The sequence below is a fragment of the Pogoniulus pusillus genome, chromosome 19 (assembly GCF_015220805.1).
Source record: "Pogoniulus pusillus isolate bPogPus1 chromosome 19, bPogPus1.pri, whole genome shotgun sequence".
NCBI lineage: Eukaryota > Metazoa > Chordata > Aves > Piciformes > Lybiidae > Pogoniulus > Pogoniulus pusillus.
Window position 1 is genome coordinate 13,962,187 of NC_087282.1, and position 13,952 is coordinate 13,976,138.

At 41.5% G+C, this 13,952-nt stretch overlaps 1 protein-coding gene across 5 annotated transcripts in view; it reads left to right on the forward strand.

The window, feature by feature from the left end:
• AMOT (angiomotin) overlaps positions 1-13,952 on the forward strand; it is a 61,527-nt gene that overhangs the window by 13,778 nt on the left and 33,797 nt on the right. For all 5 annotated transcript variants that reach the window (XM_064159392.1, XM_064159390.1, XM_064159389.1 and 2 more), the window contains one exon: positions 13,217-13,382. The gene's annotated coding sequence lies outside the window, so the exon portion shown is untranslated. The remainder of the gene's footprint in view (positions 1-13,216; positions 13,383-13,952) is intronic.

The following is a 13,952-nucleotide window of genomic DNA, read 5'->3' on the forward strand; positions in this document are numbered from 1 at the left end:
TCTCTGAACTGATGGACTCTTGAAGAGTACCTGTCTCTGCTGAGGTGCAAGAACTAGTGGGGCACTTTGCAAGGGGGCTGGTGACCAGGTTCCTTCCAGGGGCAGAGGACATGGCTGACCCTTTCTACCAAGTCAGGGTGGGAAAACAAGAACTATCTTCCTGGCCTTGCCCTACTCCCTTATGCTGCTCCCATGTGAGTGATGGTCAGCATCACATCGGTTTTTCAGAACTGATATAGAAACATGAACTTTACCATCAGGACCACGATCCTGTTAAATCTTTGGATCAGACCAGGGGTTACCTCAGTGACTGTTTGTCATAGGAGTAGGGTCATGAGCTGACCCCATAGTTGGAGTTGCAAGTTCACCTGGGACACTTGGTCACTCTCTCTTTTTCTCCAGGACACTTATTTCCAACATCACCCTTGTTCTTAAAATGTTCCTGGGAGCCACAAATGAAACACAGAATAGTTTTTTTTTCTTCTCTAGCACTTCCTTGAGGAAAGGATAAGATTTCCAGGAGTTGGGGAGGAGCACCTGGTTGTCCCCTAAGCTCGTGTTGTTTTTGAATCAGGAGATGTTTTTGAGTTAGTGCAGCTTGACCTGGGAAGTAGGATGGGGACAGAAAGGAAGCTGGGCAGTGCAGGCTGGGCAGAATGAGCTGTATAGTGGGTCCTGGAATTGCAGTGATGTTGGCATCTCCTAACTGTGGTGTTGTTGGGCATGACAGATATGTAAATTGTGATGGCTGGTTACTGATAGCATGGTTCATCATTCTACCTATTTATCGCGATACATGACTTCAGATTGTGCCATAACCACGGGAGAATCGAAGTGTTGCTCTTGCCTGAAGCATGCTTGAGTGACTTTGGACTGGTGTGCGGCTTTGTAGTACCGCGTGCTGCAGCTGGGCCAGAAGGTTTTCTTATGCCTGCAATACGAATGTATAAAAATTCTCTGCAGTCTGTATTACAGCTCAAAGGGCAGCTGACTTAGACATGCTTGAGTGTTCAGGTCAGGAGATCACATTCCACAGGTTACTAGATGAAAATGTTCAAAGAGGGCATAGCATAAATATTTGATTCATGTAGAAGAGATTGGTGCAAATCCTTTTGTCCCTTCTCCAAAGGTGCTCTGTAGACAGACCACCATTAAAAGGAAAAAACTCTACCTAACAACAAAAGCTTGTAACTTGTTTGTGCTGGAGGAAGTAGGATGATAACATAGTGTGTTAGTGTTGAATTTCACTCAAATTCTTCTCATGGGTTATACCATCTTCAAGAAGAGGGAAGAGAACTAATGTTTTTAAATGTGAAATGACTCATAATGCATGAGCTCTGGAAGTTGGGTTTAACGTTGTATGCAAACATTGCCAGCTGGTGGGGATCTTTCTGGATAAATAAGAACTATATTTGTACAAAAAGGCTTGAATGATGTATGTCAGATGATTAGCATAAGCCATTCACTTTGCAAAAGAATAGTAAGAATCCTAGAAGTGTAGATAATTTAATAGTTCTTTTGTTGTCTTTATCCTGTCTTTCATCAGCAGACTGACCAATCTTTCTGTTTGTTTAGAAATCAGGTTGCATTGCTGTACTGCCACATTTTCCTGCCTTGCAGCCCCCAAGTTCTGAAGGTCTAAACACTTCTCCCTCGTCTATCCCTTCCTTTTGTCTCCACTTGAGTGTAATGTGATTGATTTTTTTTGGGGGTGGTGGTATTGGTGGTGGGATTTTTTTGATGGAACAACTTGCACCATTTAATTCTGCATAGCATCCAGCACAAAGATCTCTTGGACCATGACTAAGGCTCACTGTCCCTGCAATGAATGAGCAGCCAAAACAAAATTTTGGTTCCTCTAAGGCTTTATTTTCTTAAAGTGGAGTAAAATACAATGTAGATTTAGTTTATTGCCATATTAATGTATTTAGTGAGTTAAGTCTTTAATTCTAGAATTATCAACAGGCCAAGTGTATTCATATATTAACATACCTTTAGCTGTGAATGAGTTTATCTGTTCATACCTCTCTTGGGGCAGAGATTGATTTTGCTGCTCTTGCTTCATTCTTGCTGTCAGCTTTTAAAGAGCTGCAGAGCTGTGACCCAACAGGAAGACAAAATGCAGTAAGAGAAAGTTCTCACATGTGAAGAGTTTGTGTTAAACTGAGACCTACTTCCAGACACCTGTAAATTACCAGATTCCTTCTTCAGTGCAGAATATGGTGTGTGTTAGGGTCTGTTCTGAGTTAAAAAGAAAAGTATGAGCTTGTTTTTGGCAGCAGGTTGGTGGATTATTAGATGTTCCTACTCGGGTGTGAAGTGTGATTTCAGAATAAAGTGAGATGCCTGTTTTCTCGGTCTAACCGTTGTTACACATTCCCATATTTGAAGGTGTTTTCAGACACTTTTAAAGAAGTCTTCTCAAGGGTTTCTTCATCAAAATAGCCTTACAACTTTTTTTATTCTCCTTGCTATTACGGACAGTATAGTGGGAGTGGAATGTTCTTGGTTGCCAATGTTTGCTGCTAGGTATCCCCCCTCCATGGAGACCAGATGTTTATAATAGTATGAGAACAGCCATTCTTGGTGATTGGCAAGTAGGTTCAAGGCTCTCTTTCTCCTCTTCTATCCACTGAAATACAAGAGAGGACTTGGGTCTCTTGGTTCTTCATAGAAGTGTTCCAAATTGCCTGTTGCTGAGGTTATAAAGTTTCAGGAAGCACCAGAGGATTTGTCAGAATAATTTAGTCCATTGTGTTGAATGTGGGCCACAACTGATTTCTGTAAGCTTATTTTCTGCTTTCAGGAATTCTTTGCTTTCTGATGAGTAGATCCTTTCTAGATTAGTCTTTATTCTACCTCTTGGGTCTAATCTTCTCTCTGTATATGCCCCCACACGTAGAACCATCATACTGTAGGCTTTCAGCCATCGTCTTTATGAAAGGACACATAACTGCCCTGTGAGTCCAGTTTGGCTGCCGGAGCTTGTTAAACCCTTTTAGACAGGAGAGAGTATATTCCCAAACAGCTCTGGAATGCAGTGTCGGCCACAGGAAGAGTTGCATGCTGCAGTCTCACACTATGGCTGTACCTTCACCAAGATTATTTGGTTTATGCCTTGGACAGATCTGATACTGAAACTGTATCCATGTGAAAATAGTGTGCTGTATGGGGAACTCTAAAGTCAGCAAATATCCAAATCTTGCACGTTACTTGGCTCTCCAGAGTAGCCTTGAAATGTAATCTTCAGGACAGGAAAAAAAAAACAACTCTCAATAACTTTGGGCAATAATAATGTAAAGGAGCTCATAGGAGCAATGAATTTTAAAATATGCAATATAATGTTTGTCTTACTGTGTCTAGTCTACCTGGAAGAGAAATGAGCTTTTCAAGGTTGATGAAATTTGTGTTTACCTAGAGACTTGGATGTTATATTTAAAGTATATGTTTGAAACTTACCTGTGTGTAAATCATAGAATCATAGAGTGGTTTGGGTTGGAAGGGATCTTTAAAGGTCATCTAGTCCAACCCTCCTGCAGTCAGCAGAGACATCTGCAGCCAGATCAAGTTCTCAGATCCCCAGACAACCTGACCTGGAATGGTTCCAGGGATGGGGGCATATAGTGTCTGAAATAGCTGATTCAGAGCAAATCAGACATTTGATATAAGCAGGAGGCTGGTGAATGAGGAATTACTAAAGGAATGAATAGAAAAAGTCTAAAACTGAGAACAAAATGAAAAGGCCTGTGGAAGCTCAGTTCTTAAAGCCTTAAAATTATGTCTTGGTGGAGTAGTGATTGTGTGAGGCACTTAGCTGAAGTGAAGGAAGAACATGTGCTGGAGTCTCCTGTAGTACCCAAAGATCATGAGCTGTGGCCATCCTTTCATGATAGTTGTTGGATGTGTCGTGCTGTGTTGTGAGCAGCTCCCATGTTGCTGGGCTGGCACTGGAAGAGGGAATGCTTTTTCCTCTTGCTAAGAGCTGAATCGTCTCATATTTTACTGGCACGCAGTCTGCATTCTTGGCCCTGCAGAAGAGCTTCAGAGATAAATACTGCCATTCATACTTGGTGCTTTTTTACTGTCTCATCCTCTCTTAGTATGACTGTTGTCTAGTTTGGTTGTGTCTAAGCTTTTATTTCATTAAAATACTAAATATTTTTAAATAGTTGGAAATTTGGAGAGGTCTTTGGTCATTTTCCTTGGTAATTACTGTTGGACTATGTAAGGTTCGTGAGTATGAAGGCAGAATGAAGATTTTGTTCAAACAGTAAAAAAATCACTGATCTAATAAAATTGGTTTTTGAAGGTCTTGCTATGATTTGTATTAGCAAAGCATTTAGACTGTTTAACTGTAGGCCAAGTTGTTGAGCCGTTCTTACATGAATGTCTATGAATTAAGCCATTTAAAGTATTTGTTTAATGAATTAATGAACATTTGTTAGACCTTGTCTGAGAGTTGTATCACAGTAGTGTCTGTTTACTTTAAAATGCTTCGTGTCTCTGCATAACTTGTTTTTGTGGAGAATTACATAATCCCTTTGGATTATTTACTGTAACCCTCAAGGAAAGTAATTCCACATTTCAGTAACTTTGTTCGCTTCAGGGTTTGGTGGACTTTTCCTGCTGGTCTAATTTGGTTCTGTGTTCAGCTGAAACAAATTTTATTGCTTCATACTAGGGGTAGCCAGTCTTATTGTGGGGCTTGGGAAAAACAGGCTGGGAAAACAGATCTTCCTAATTTTCCCATTGTCTTTTGGAAAAGAAAGCAAGCTGATACTTCCCCTGTATTTCTGGAGACACAGAACATAAAACCAGTTTAAGGTAGCCTGTAGAAGTGTGCAAGGAACTGGTCACTTGTTGCTTAATGAAATCATCACAACTGAATGCTGATATTTGTGGTAGGTAAAACCCAACTTAAAGCACTTTTTACTGCAAAATGGCAAAAGCTGAAGAGACTGAGGGTGCTTGTGTGGTCTCTTCCATCCTCCTTTAGGTAACTGTAGAGAGCAGTCAGAAAAGAACACTCCAAAGTTACACAAAAAAAACAACTTTAGCTGTTGCCACGTTGGAGTCCAGTGTGGAGCATTGGGATCTTGTTTGGAAAAAAAGGTGATTCAAAAAGTCTTAGTAGCTGTTGGGAATGAGTGGATTTTCCACCTGATGAAAGATCAGTGTGTTTTTGATTTGGGGAAGTAGGGATGGGCAAGAGAAAATTTGTGTAAGAGGCCACTGGCCCCATACCAAACTGCTTAGGTGGTACTTTGAAGGGATGTCTCCATGGAGCATTCTCAAAAGGCTGGAGATCAGGCTGGAGATGGTGCTTGTGGGAGGCGAATAGCTCTGAGGGAGCACTTCAGATGCAGGGCAGCATGTTTTCCAGCCCTAGAGTGGCCTGAGCAGTCACATTCCTGAGGTAGTGGAGAGCTCAGTGCATTTGCTGATGGTGTTGAGTGGAAGCTGGGCAAGGTTCATTATTTGGAATCTGTGTTACCTGTTGTTTCTGTGCCTTCAGTAAAGCTCATTGTAGCACATCTCAGTGCTAAAGTGGCATAAAGTTGTGACGTGTTCCTAGATGCTGACATTGCACCATCAAAACACTAACACGTGCATTTCCTTCGTTAGGGGAATATTATGTAGCTCTAACTTTGTTTCTGCAGCTGCTGGGGATACCTTGCAGAAGTATCTTCTAGAAAATACTCAGAAAGTTTCCCTGCTGTTTGCACTGGTTCTGGGATGCTTACCTACATCCTTGATCAGAACCATGTAGGCAGGATTTCTGCTTAAAATATTTGCTGCTCCATTTATGACAGAAGACCTCTCTAGTAGTGATGAAGTTTATATAAGTGAGGAAGTTTAGCTGGTATGGCTTACACAAGGTTTCCTAAGTAATATACCTAAACCAAATTATTTCCTAGTGTAACTGCATCTGCTTTTGAGTGGTTGCTGGAAGAGTTGTATTGAAAGAAATCAATTCCCTGAGTGACATAATTATGGCAACAAAACCCTAAACAGGGGGCAGGACTTAACCAATCCACGCTACTCTGAAATGAAGGTAATAACATCTTCCTCCCAGTGTGGTGGTGAGGCTTAATTAATCATCTTACAAGTCATTAAAGGTTTTTTACAAGGTGCACATGAAAAGCCCAGGTGGTTGTGATAAAAGAACACCACCAAAACCACTTTTATTACATCCTTGCTTTCTAAAAAATGTGATGCTCTGGATCTTCTCTTGGATTTTAGCTTAAAAAACAGAAAAGCAGATCCATCTTTTTAACTTGTGCTACCTGTGAGATCACAAAGTGGGCTTGCTTCGTGCTGCACAGTTGTCCCAGCATTGCATGAGAATCAGAACTGTTTTGATTGGAAAAGACCTCTAAGATCATCGAGTCCAACCATCAAGCCAACACCACCAGGGCTGTTAAACCATGTCCCAAGATGCCATGTCCGTGTGTTTCTTGGTGACTCCATCTCCCTGGGCAGCCTGTTCCAATGCCTGACACTCTTTCACTAGAGGAGTTTTTCCTAATATCCAACCTAGACTTCCCCTGGTGCAATTTCCTCTCATTTTGTCACTTGATATTAGGGAGAAGAAACTGCCTCCCACCTCACTACAGCCTTCTTTTATGTAGGGTAGAGAGCAATGAGGTCTCCCCTCAGCTCTTAGGATTTTTGTCTCCTTTCTTCAGTATCTCAGAATGAGCATTCCCAGCTCTGTCAGGCTGACTGACACTGAGAAGTTACTTGTATTTTAACTGCTTCTTTTCATAAAGAACAGAACTCACCAGCCCTTTGACTAGAGGAGCCATGCCTGCTTTATTTCCCTCTGCTGTGGCTAGTCCTGTTAAATTCTGTAAAAGAGCTCCTACATGTGGGGGCTTAAAATGGTTTAAGTTGTGGTAATGCTAGAAAACACCAGAAAATTCCATACTAAAGTTAGGTCAGAGTGATTGTTCTCTTCTCTTCTCTACACACTTCTCCACCTTCATTTTTTATTTATGTCATCTTTGCATACAAATTTTCAGGGTGTTGCAACTGATATTGAGGAAAAACTACCTTAAGCTAGCATAAAACAGAGATAGTTGTTTGGGGATTGTATTTCCATTGTTTTCAGGCCTTAAGCTTTTAGGGTTGAATTTTTACTTTATTTTTAATGTAGAGGTTGATTCTAATCTGTTTTATCTCTCCAGCAATTAAAGCAGCCTGATCCTATCTGTAGGGACAAATGATGCACTGTCAACGTTTTGCTCCATTCTGATAATGCACATGAAACTGGTTTGCGTGTTTGAAGATTACATTTTACTCTCACATGGTTTTCATTATCTGAGAGCCCTGAGGAGAGGCCTGGACTAAATCAGCAAAGGAATGGAGAAACCACACAATGCAATGAAAATGGTGCTGAGGCATACTTGGGATAGTTGTGGGACAGGGCCTGCTGATGACAGAAGCAGGGCGCTGCCTGAGTGCTAGCAGCAGCAAGAAGTAGAGCTTTCTTAAAAGACAAAACAAAGCTTAAAATTGCAGCTTGGGTTTGCAGCAATTCCCCAGTTCTAGAAGGATAATTACTGGAAATCTGTGAAGTCTGAAGCAGATGAATCTTGTTTGCTACATGCTGAGAGTTAGTCCTCTAAAGTGAGATCTGATGTGACTAAACCTTTGTGAGCTTGATCTAGTTTTATCAAGACAACATCTAAAAGATGAGGTCTTGACCTTTTTGAAGTTAATAGCAGAGCTCCTGTCACCTGTGCTGGAATTAGTGTGTCATTAAATATGCAGAAAGCACAGGACAGGGCACTAGGAGGTTGTCTCTCTGCAAATGTGTGAGCAGTGCTGGGTAGTGCCGCACAACAGATTAAGAATTTTAATGGTGTGATGTATTTGTGTAGAAATACTTCCAAGAAAAGCAGTTGGATGAATATACCTTGACTGGTTTTGCTATTAGACTAGGATGTCGAGGATACGTCCTCTTGCTCCTCTGATGGTTGAAATTTTATGGAGCAACTTGTAATTCCATAGCATTCTTATCAAAATGCTTCAAAGCCTTTTGTAATATAAAAGCTAAATTATGGTAGTAAAGATTACAGCAACTTCCTTGTGAAGAAATTGATGCTTTATAGTGAGGGAACAGTAATTCAAAGGTCAAGTAAGATCTTCTTAGATTTTTCCATAGAGATATTTAGAGGCATTCTTCCTTTTTTTGATGTCCTGTGACTTATTTCCCCCAAGCTAGGCCAGGTGCCCTGGTGCTTTTTCTTAAGCTCTTCCAGATTTTCTTGGGCCATTCTGTGCTCAAATTCTGATACTATGAGTGTTGGAGGAGAATGGATAGTGTCTCTCGGTGAGGCAATCTTGTCCTTACTGAAGGTCTACTGGATTTGGCCTGAAGAGTTGTTAGTACCACAATCCATCCTTGGATGTTGTGGTGGCCTCTTGCTGTAGTTGCCTGATGATCTAATATAGTGACTGTGTGTATTACTTGCACCCCTCCGGGTGACATTGTTCTTGATTTTAGTTAAAAGAAGGAAATTTTTCTTGTTTGCCCAGTGACTCTGTCCCTCTGGTATGAAGGTGAGTAATGTTGGCACTACTCCGTGCACCTGCTCAGTGCCACCCTCCAAGATCACCTGAACTGCAGTCAGCAGATTGAGACAAGCAGGGATGGGATGGTTCAGTGAAAGTAGGGGAGGTGTTTATGGTAGGAGTCTGAAACCCATTTTAGGTTAAGAGAAGCTGCCAAAACAGTATCACAACTCTGGGATTCACTGTGTGCTGCCTTCTGGGTTTGGGTGTTGGTGCTAGATGTTGGGAACCTTCATTCTGAAGGACTGTCCTAGTGTGTATTCTGTCCTTTCCTCCTCATCGGGTAGGACTGAAATGAAACAAAGAGCATTCAGTGATAAGCTGCACTATTCATTAAGTAATTTTGGACTTTGCCCTTGTGAGTCTGGTGCTCCTAGCCACCTCAGTGAGTGTGAAGAGCAGTCATGTTTCCAGTGGTCTCACAGATCATGTTAAGCAAATTCTGCAGGTCTAGGTAATCAGGCTGCTGGGTTTTGTGTAGGTCATGCACCAAATGCACATTTCTCTTAACCAGTGGTTAACTCACCCTCTGAGCTGCTCTCTCTGATTGCCTAGGCACTTCACAGCTTGTCCTTTCTATGCTAACAGAGGGACCAGGCAAGAAATTGTCCCTCTGTACCCATCACTGGTGAGGACACATCTTGAGAGCTGGGTTCAGTTTGGGGGCCCTCACTACAAGAAAGACATTGAGCAGGTCCAGAAAAGGGCAATAGCTGTTGAAGGATCTAGTGAACAAGTCTTGTAAGGAGTGGCTAAGGGAACTGGCGTTGTTTAGAGAAAAGGAAGCTGAGGTGAGACCTCCTAGGTCTCTAGGACTACCTGAAAGGAGGTTGTAGTGAGGTGGGAGTTGGTGTCTTCCCTAGTAACAAATCATAAGATGAGAGGAGGGAGAAAAGAAGAAAGAACAAAGAAATGCTTACAAATTGCACCAAGGAGGTTTAGATTGGATAATGGAAGAAACTTTTTCACTGAAAGGGTGAAACATTGGAAAAGGCTTCCCAGGGTGGTGGCTGAATGCCTATTCTTGAAGCTGATTAAAAGACAGAGACCTGGTACTCAGGGCCATTGTTTAGCACTGGACTTGATAGAATTAGGTAATGGTTGGACTTGATGATCTTAAAGGTCTTTTCCAACAACAATGATTGTATGATCTCCATTCTGTGTTCCCCTCCTCTATTATAGTGTGCAGGTATGTCTGAAGATAACTCTGCACCTAGAAAAACAGCTGAAGACTTCATCTCACTGATAGCATCCCATCACTTGCTGCCAGCCAGGATAAGTGGTATCACATGCACATCTTTTCAGGAAAACACAGAATTAATTTTTCTTATCAACATTTGCTGCCTGCATTTGAAGTCGGTCACTGTCTATGTGCAACACAGAATTTAGCAGTAAAACTGAAAGTGCTTAACTGTACTGCAGCCGTTTTGAGGTGGTGAACCTGTTCCCATCCCACCTGATGTGTAAGCTAATTAGCTTCTTGGCTAAGGCGTAATTCTGGGCAAGTATGTGCAGGCTGTCCTCACAGAGACTCTTGCATTCCTCTACATTTCACAAGCTCAAGAAAGATGCTTCTCTTCTCTTGTGAGGTTATGATTGCTCCATGCTGGTTAATTGAGTTGTACAGTATAGCCACTCATGAAACACTGGTGAGTAGCTCACTTGTCTAAGCTTGTTTATTTTTATAATGCTGAAAAATATTTGCATGCTATACAGAAATGCTCTGCTTTGGTTCTTTATAGCCTGACAGTGGTATCATTTGAAATTCTTCATTAATCTTTCCTCCTCACAGGGGACTGGCAAGGTTCCTGTGCATAATTACATGATGTTAAAGGCAGAAGCCTGTGCTACTGAGTTTTTTACACAATGCCCTGCAAACATGGGTCTTTCCTTCTTTAAATAGAACCTATGCAGCCTCTTCTTTGATGCCATTCTTGGTCTCGGGATGGTTTTATGCAACAGTCTTTGCGTTTCCTCTGTTAGTTCTACCAGTTCTAGACTCACATTTCACTCAAGAATGTACAAGCATCAAGTTATCATTAATAATTTCAGACTAGAAGTTAAATAAGGTACTGAGATGAGAGCTACCTGGTCTAGTGGAAGGTGACCCTGCCCATGGCACGGGGGGATGGAACTAAATGGTGTTTAAGGTCCTTTCCAACTCAAGCCACTGAATGATTCATTCTGAGTCTGTGATAGAGCTGCAGTGCTCAGGGACAGGCTGCAAAATTGATTCAGCTTGGGGAAACTGTCTCATAGTGGTTTCTTGGGATAGAATTGGTCTAAACGTGCATTTTCCACTTGGAAAGCAAGATGTTTCTAGAGTTTGTGGTTATGAAGAGTGCAGCATCCACTCCATAAGCCAGTACAGTTTTGCAGAGTTGTTAGTAGTCCAAATTCAGCCTTATGCATTGTAATAAATTGAGGCTAAACCTCACATCTGTCTGTTTAAAATGTCTACAGAACCTATTCCGATTTCCTTCCAGCTCTAGCATAAAAACTTTGCCAGTGCACCTCACTAATTTCCATCTTCATCTGGCTGAAAACTGGAATTGCTGGGATTGCTGAACGCAACTAGAATTTGATGTCCAGATAAGTAGCACATGGGCTTCCGTACTGGTTGTGCTGCTCAGTTTTGTGTTTCATTACATAGAGGAGTTAACTCACTGCTTCTGCCATGGGTTTCCAGCTCACTCAGAAAGCAGATTTCAGGAATGCTGCCACCCAAGTTAGTTGCACAAGATTTTCTTTGTTAATTATAAATAATGGGATAAAACTGGGAAGGAGAAAAGAGGCTTAATGCTGACAGTTGGTATTTAAAAAAGTAGACTTGTTGGTCAGAATATCTTTGTATGGTACATCAGTCCCCCTTTTGTTCTGTATTTCCAGGCTGATTCCCAATTTGCTTCCACACTAAAATTAGTAGGATTCAGTTCCAGCATATACTTTCAAGTGTGAACTGTGCCCTCCCTTCATCAGATCAGCAGAGTGAGCTTGTATTGCTGTGGAGTCAAAGCGCTGTGTGAAATGCTTGCACACAGAGTTACTTCCCTGAGTGTTTGAAGGAGTTAAACATGCACAGATTGAATGTGTCTGTTGAGAAAATCTGTGAGGCAGAGGCACAGAATCTCAAGCTGGGTTGTATCTTTGTATTAAAAAAATAAACATCTCCTCCCCCCTACCCCGTTAGATTTTTCCAGTTGAGACAAAAGAAATCTTTGGGTGGAAAGGCAGCATCATATTGCATAATAAAAGCCTTTTTATGCTCTAATAAAAAAGGTTGCTTAGGGCAACTTTTTTTTTTTTTTTTTTTTTAAAAGGGGGGCTGGGGGGTGGTAAGAAGAGTCAGTGATGATCCTGGTATGAGAGGGACAAGGAATCCTTAGCTTGTGCAACACTGGGACATGAGGCTGGCAATTGCTCTAGTTATCTGCTCTCTTAATGCCTGGTTTAAAGGTTCTTTACTGCATGTTTTCTGGCAGCTGTTTTCAATATATCCCTCTCAAGCTAAGTCACCAGTTAAGAATTTGACATTAGATGTTGGTTTTTTTCATCCACCATCTTGAAGTACCATACCACACAACACAGCCTTGTGCTCTGGTTAGATACTGTTCATGTGCCTTGAAATTGCTGTTGACACCTCAAGTATTTAACTTGCAGATCGGAGATAGTTTTTGTTGGGTGTGGATGTGTGCCATAATAAGACAGAGACAGAAGTATCCACGTCTGCATTCCTTCACTGCATCTGCTCACTTTATTTTTTGCAACATTCCAGGAAATTAAGCTAAATTATACATCTCAATGAATATTTCTGATTTCACTATTTCTGTTTTGTTTGCCTGCCCTGAACATACCAGCACACTGAGCGTACAAGTACATTCCACTTCTCGTGTGTTGTTTTGCCTTTTTCTTTAAGACACTTTCACTAGTAGATCCAACTGCTTCCTAAATAATGTGCCTAAATACTATTTTTAAAATATATTTGGTTCTCCTCTCAGTGGATAAAGCTTCTTTAGTGGTTTATATTCTGAAAGAGAAAAGTAATGTAATTAAAGAACGTTTGGGGAATTACAGCTGTGCTCTGCAATATATTTCTGGCATATGCTTTGTCAGTGTCCTTTTCTTCCCCTCGCTTTCCCAGCTGTAAAGTAGAGCTAATATTCATAGAGTGATCATTCTCACTGTTGTTTCTGAGGCATGATTTGTTGAAGCTTATAAAATGTAAAACCTTTTTATCAAAGGATTTTTGCGGATGTATTTTGAAAAACCCAACACTGCTGGAAAAGGAGCCATGAGCACACAGTATCATCATCCGTGCTGCAGCTTTCATTCTGAGCAAAAACTAAAACAATGGAGTTAAAGAATTAGCAAGTTTTAATCACTGTTTCACTTGGAGGCACAGATGGGACAAAGCATTACTTGGCAACATTTAAACTTGGAGCAGAAATTGTCATGATTAAAGCAGCAGCTGGAGAAGATTGCTAGAAACAAGGGGGTTCGATCATCCTAAAGGGATCCAAATTGATGGGCTGTGGGAGAAAATGCAGCTACAAAAGAAAAATTAAAATGGGCCAAGGTTTAGTATTTCAAGGGTGTCATCTGTTTGTTAAAATGATGTTTTCATTGCTTTCCTCAGAATTATTTTGGAAGTGAAGAGAGTGTCAAGTGATCTGGCCTAAAGAAGAGGAGATTGAAGCTATCTCTGGGTGGAAAGCTTGGACTTGCAGGAGGAAGGCTGTGTGCATCTCCTCATGTGGCGGAACTGTTCCTTCTTACCAAGGAACTCAAAGTGAAGGAAATAGGTATGTGTCGCTTCAAATAGGATTTCAGAAGAATCATGTTCCGAGCCAGTTAACAGAGCCTGAATTCCTGGTTTGACGTGGCAGCCTGGAGTGAGATGGATTTTAACTTTCTCTTCATGAACATTTGCGGAGGGTTCTGCCTGCCTGATGCCTTGAGGCTTTTTGTTACGGGGTTAGACTACGGCTGTAGGCTGTCCTGAGGGAGGAAACTGAGTACTTGTGGAGACACAAAACAAAGCAGACCCTGCAGGTCTCCTGACTTCTGCAGTCCATCGTTGGTTCTGCCATGGAAAAAACTTGGGAGCAAGTTATCTTACACTAAGGGACAATGCAGGAAAAAAAGGTATCAAAATAAAGTCCTAGAATACCACCATGCTTCCAGGGCAGAGCTCCAGTTTCTTCTCCCTAGTGTCAGGTGACAGAACAAGAGGAAATGGCCTGATATTGTGACGAGGAAGTTTAGGTTGGATATTAGGAAGTGCAAGAGCACTGCAAGAGTGGTCAGGCATTGGAACAGGCTGCCCAGGGAGATGAAGTCACCATCCCTGGAGGCATTCAAGAAATGTGTGA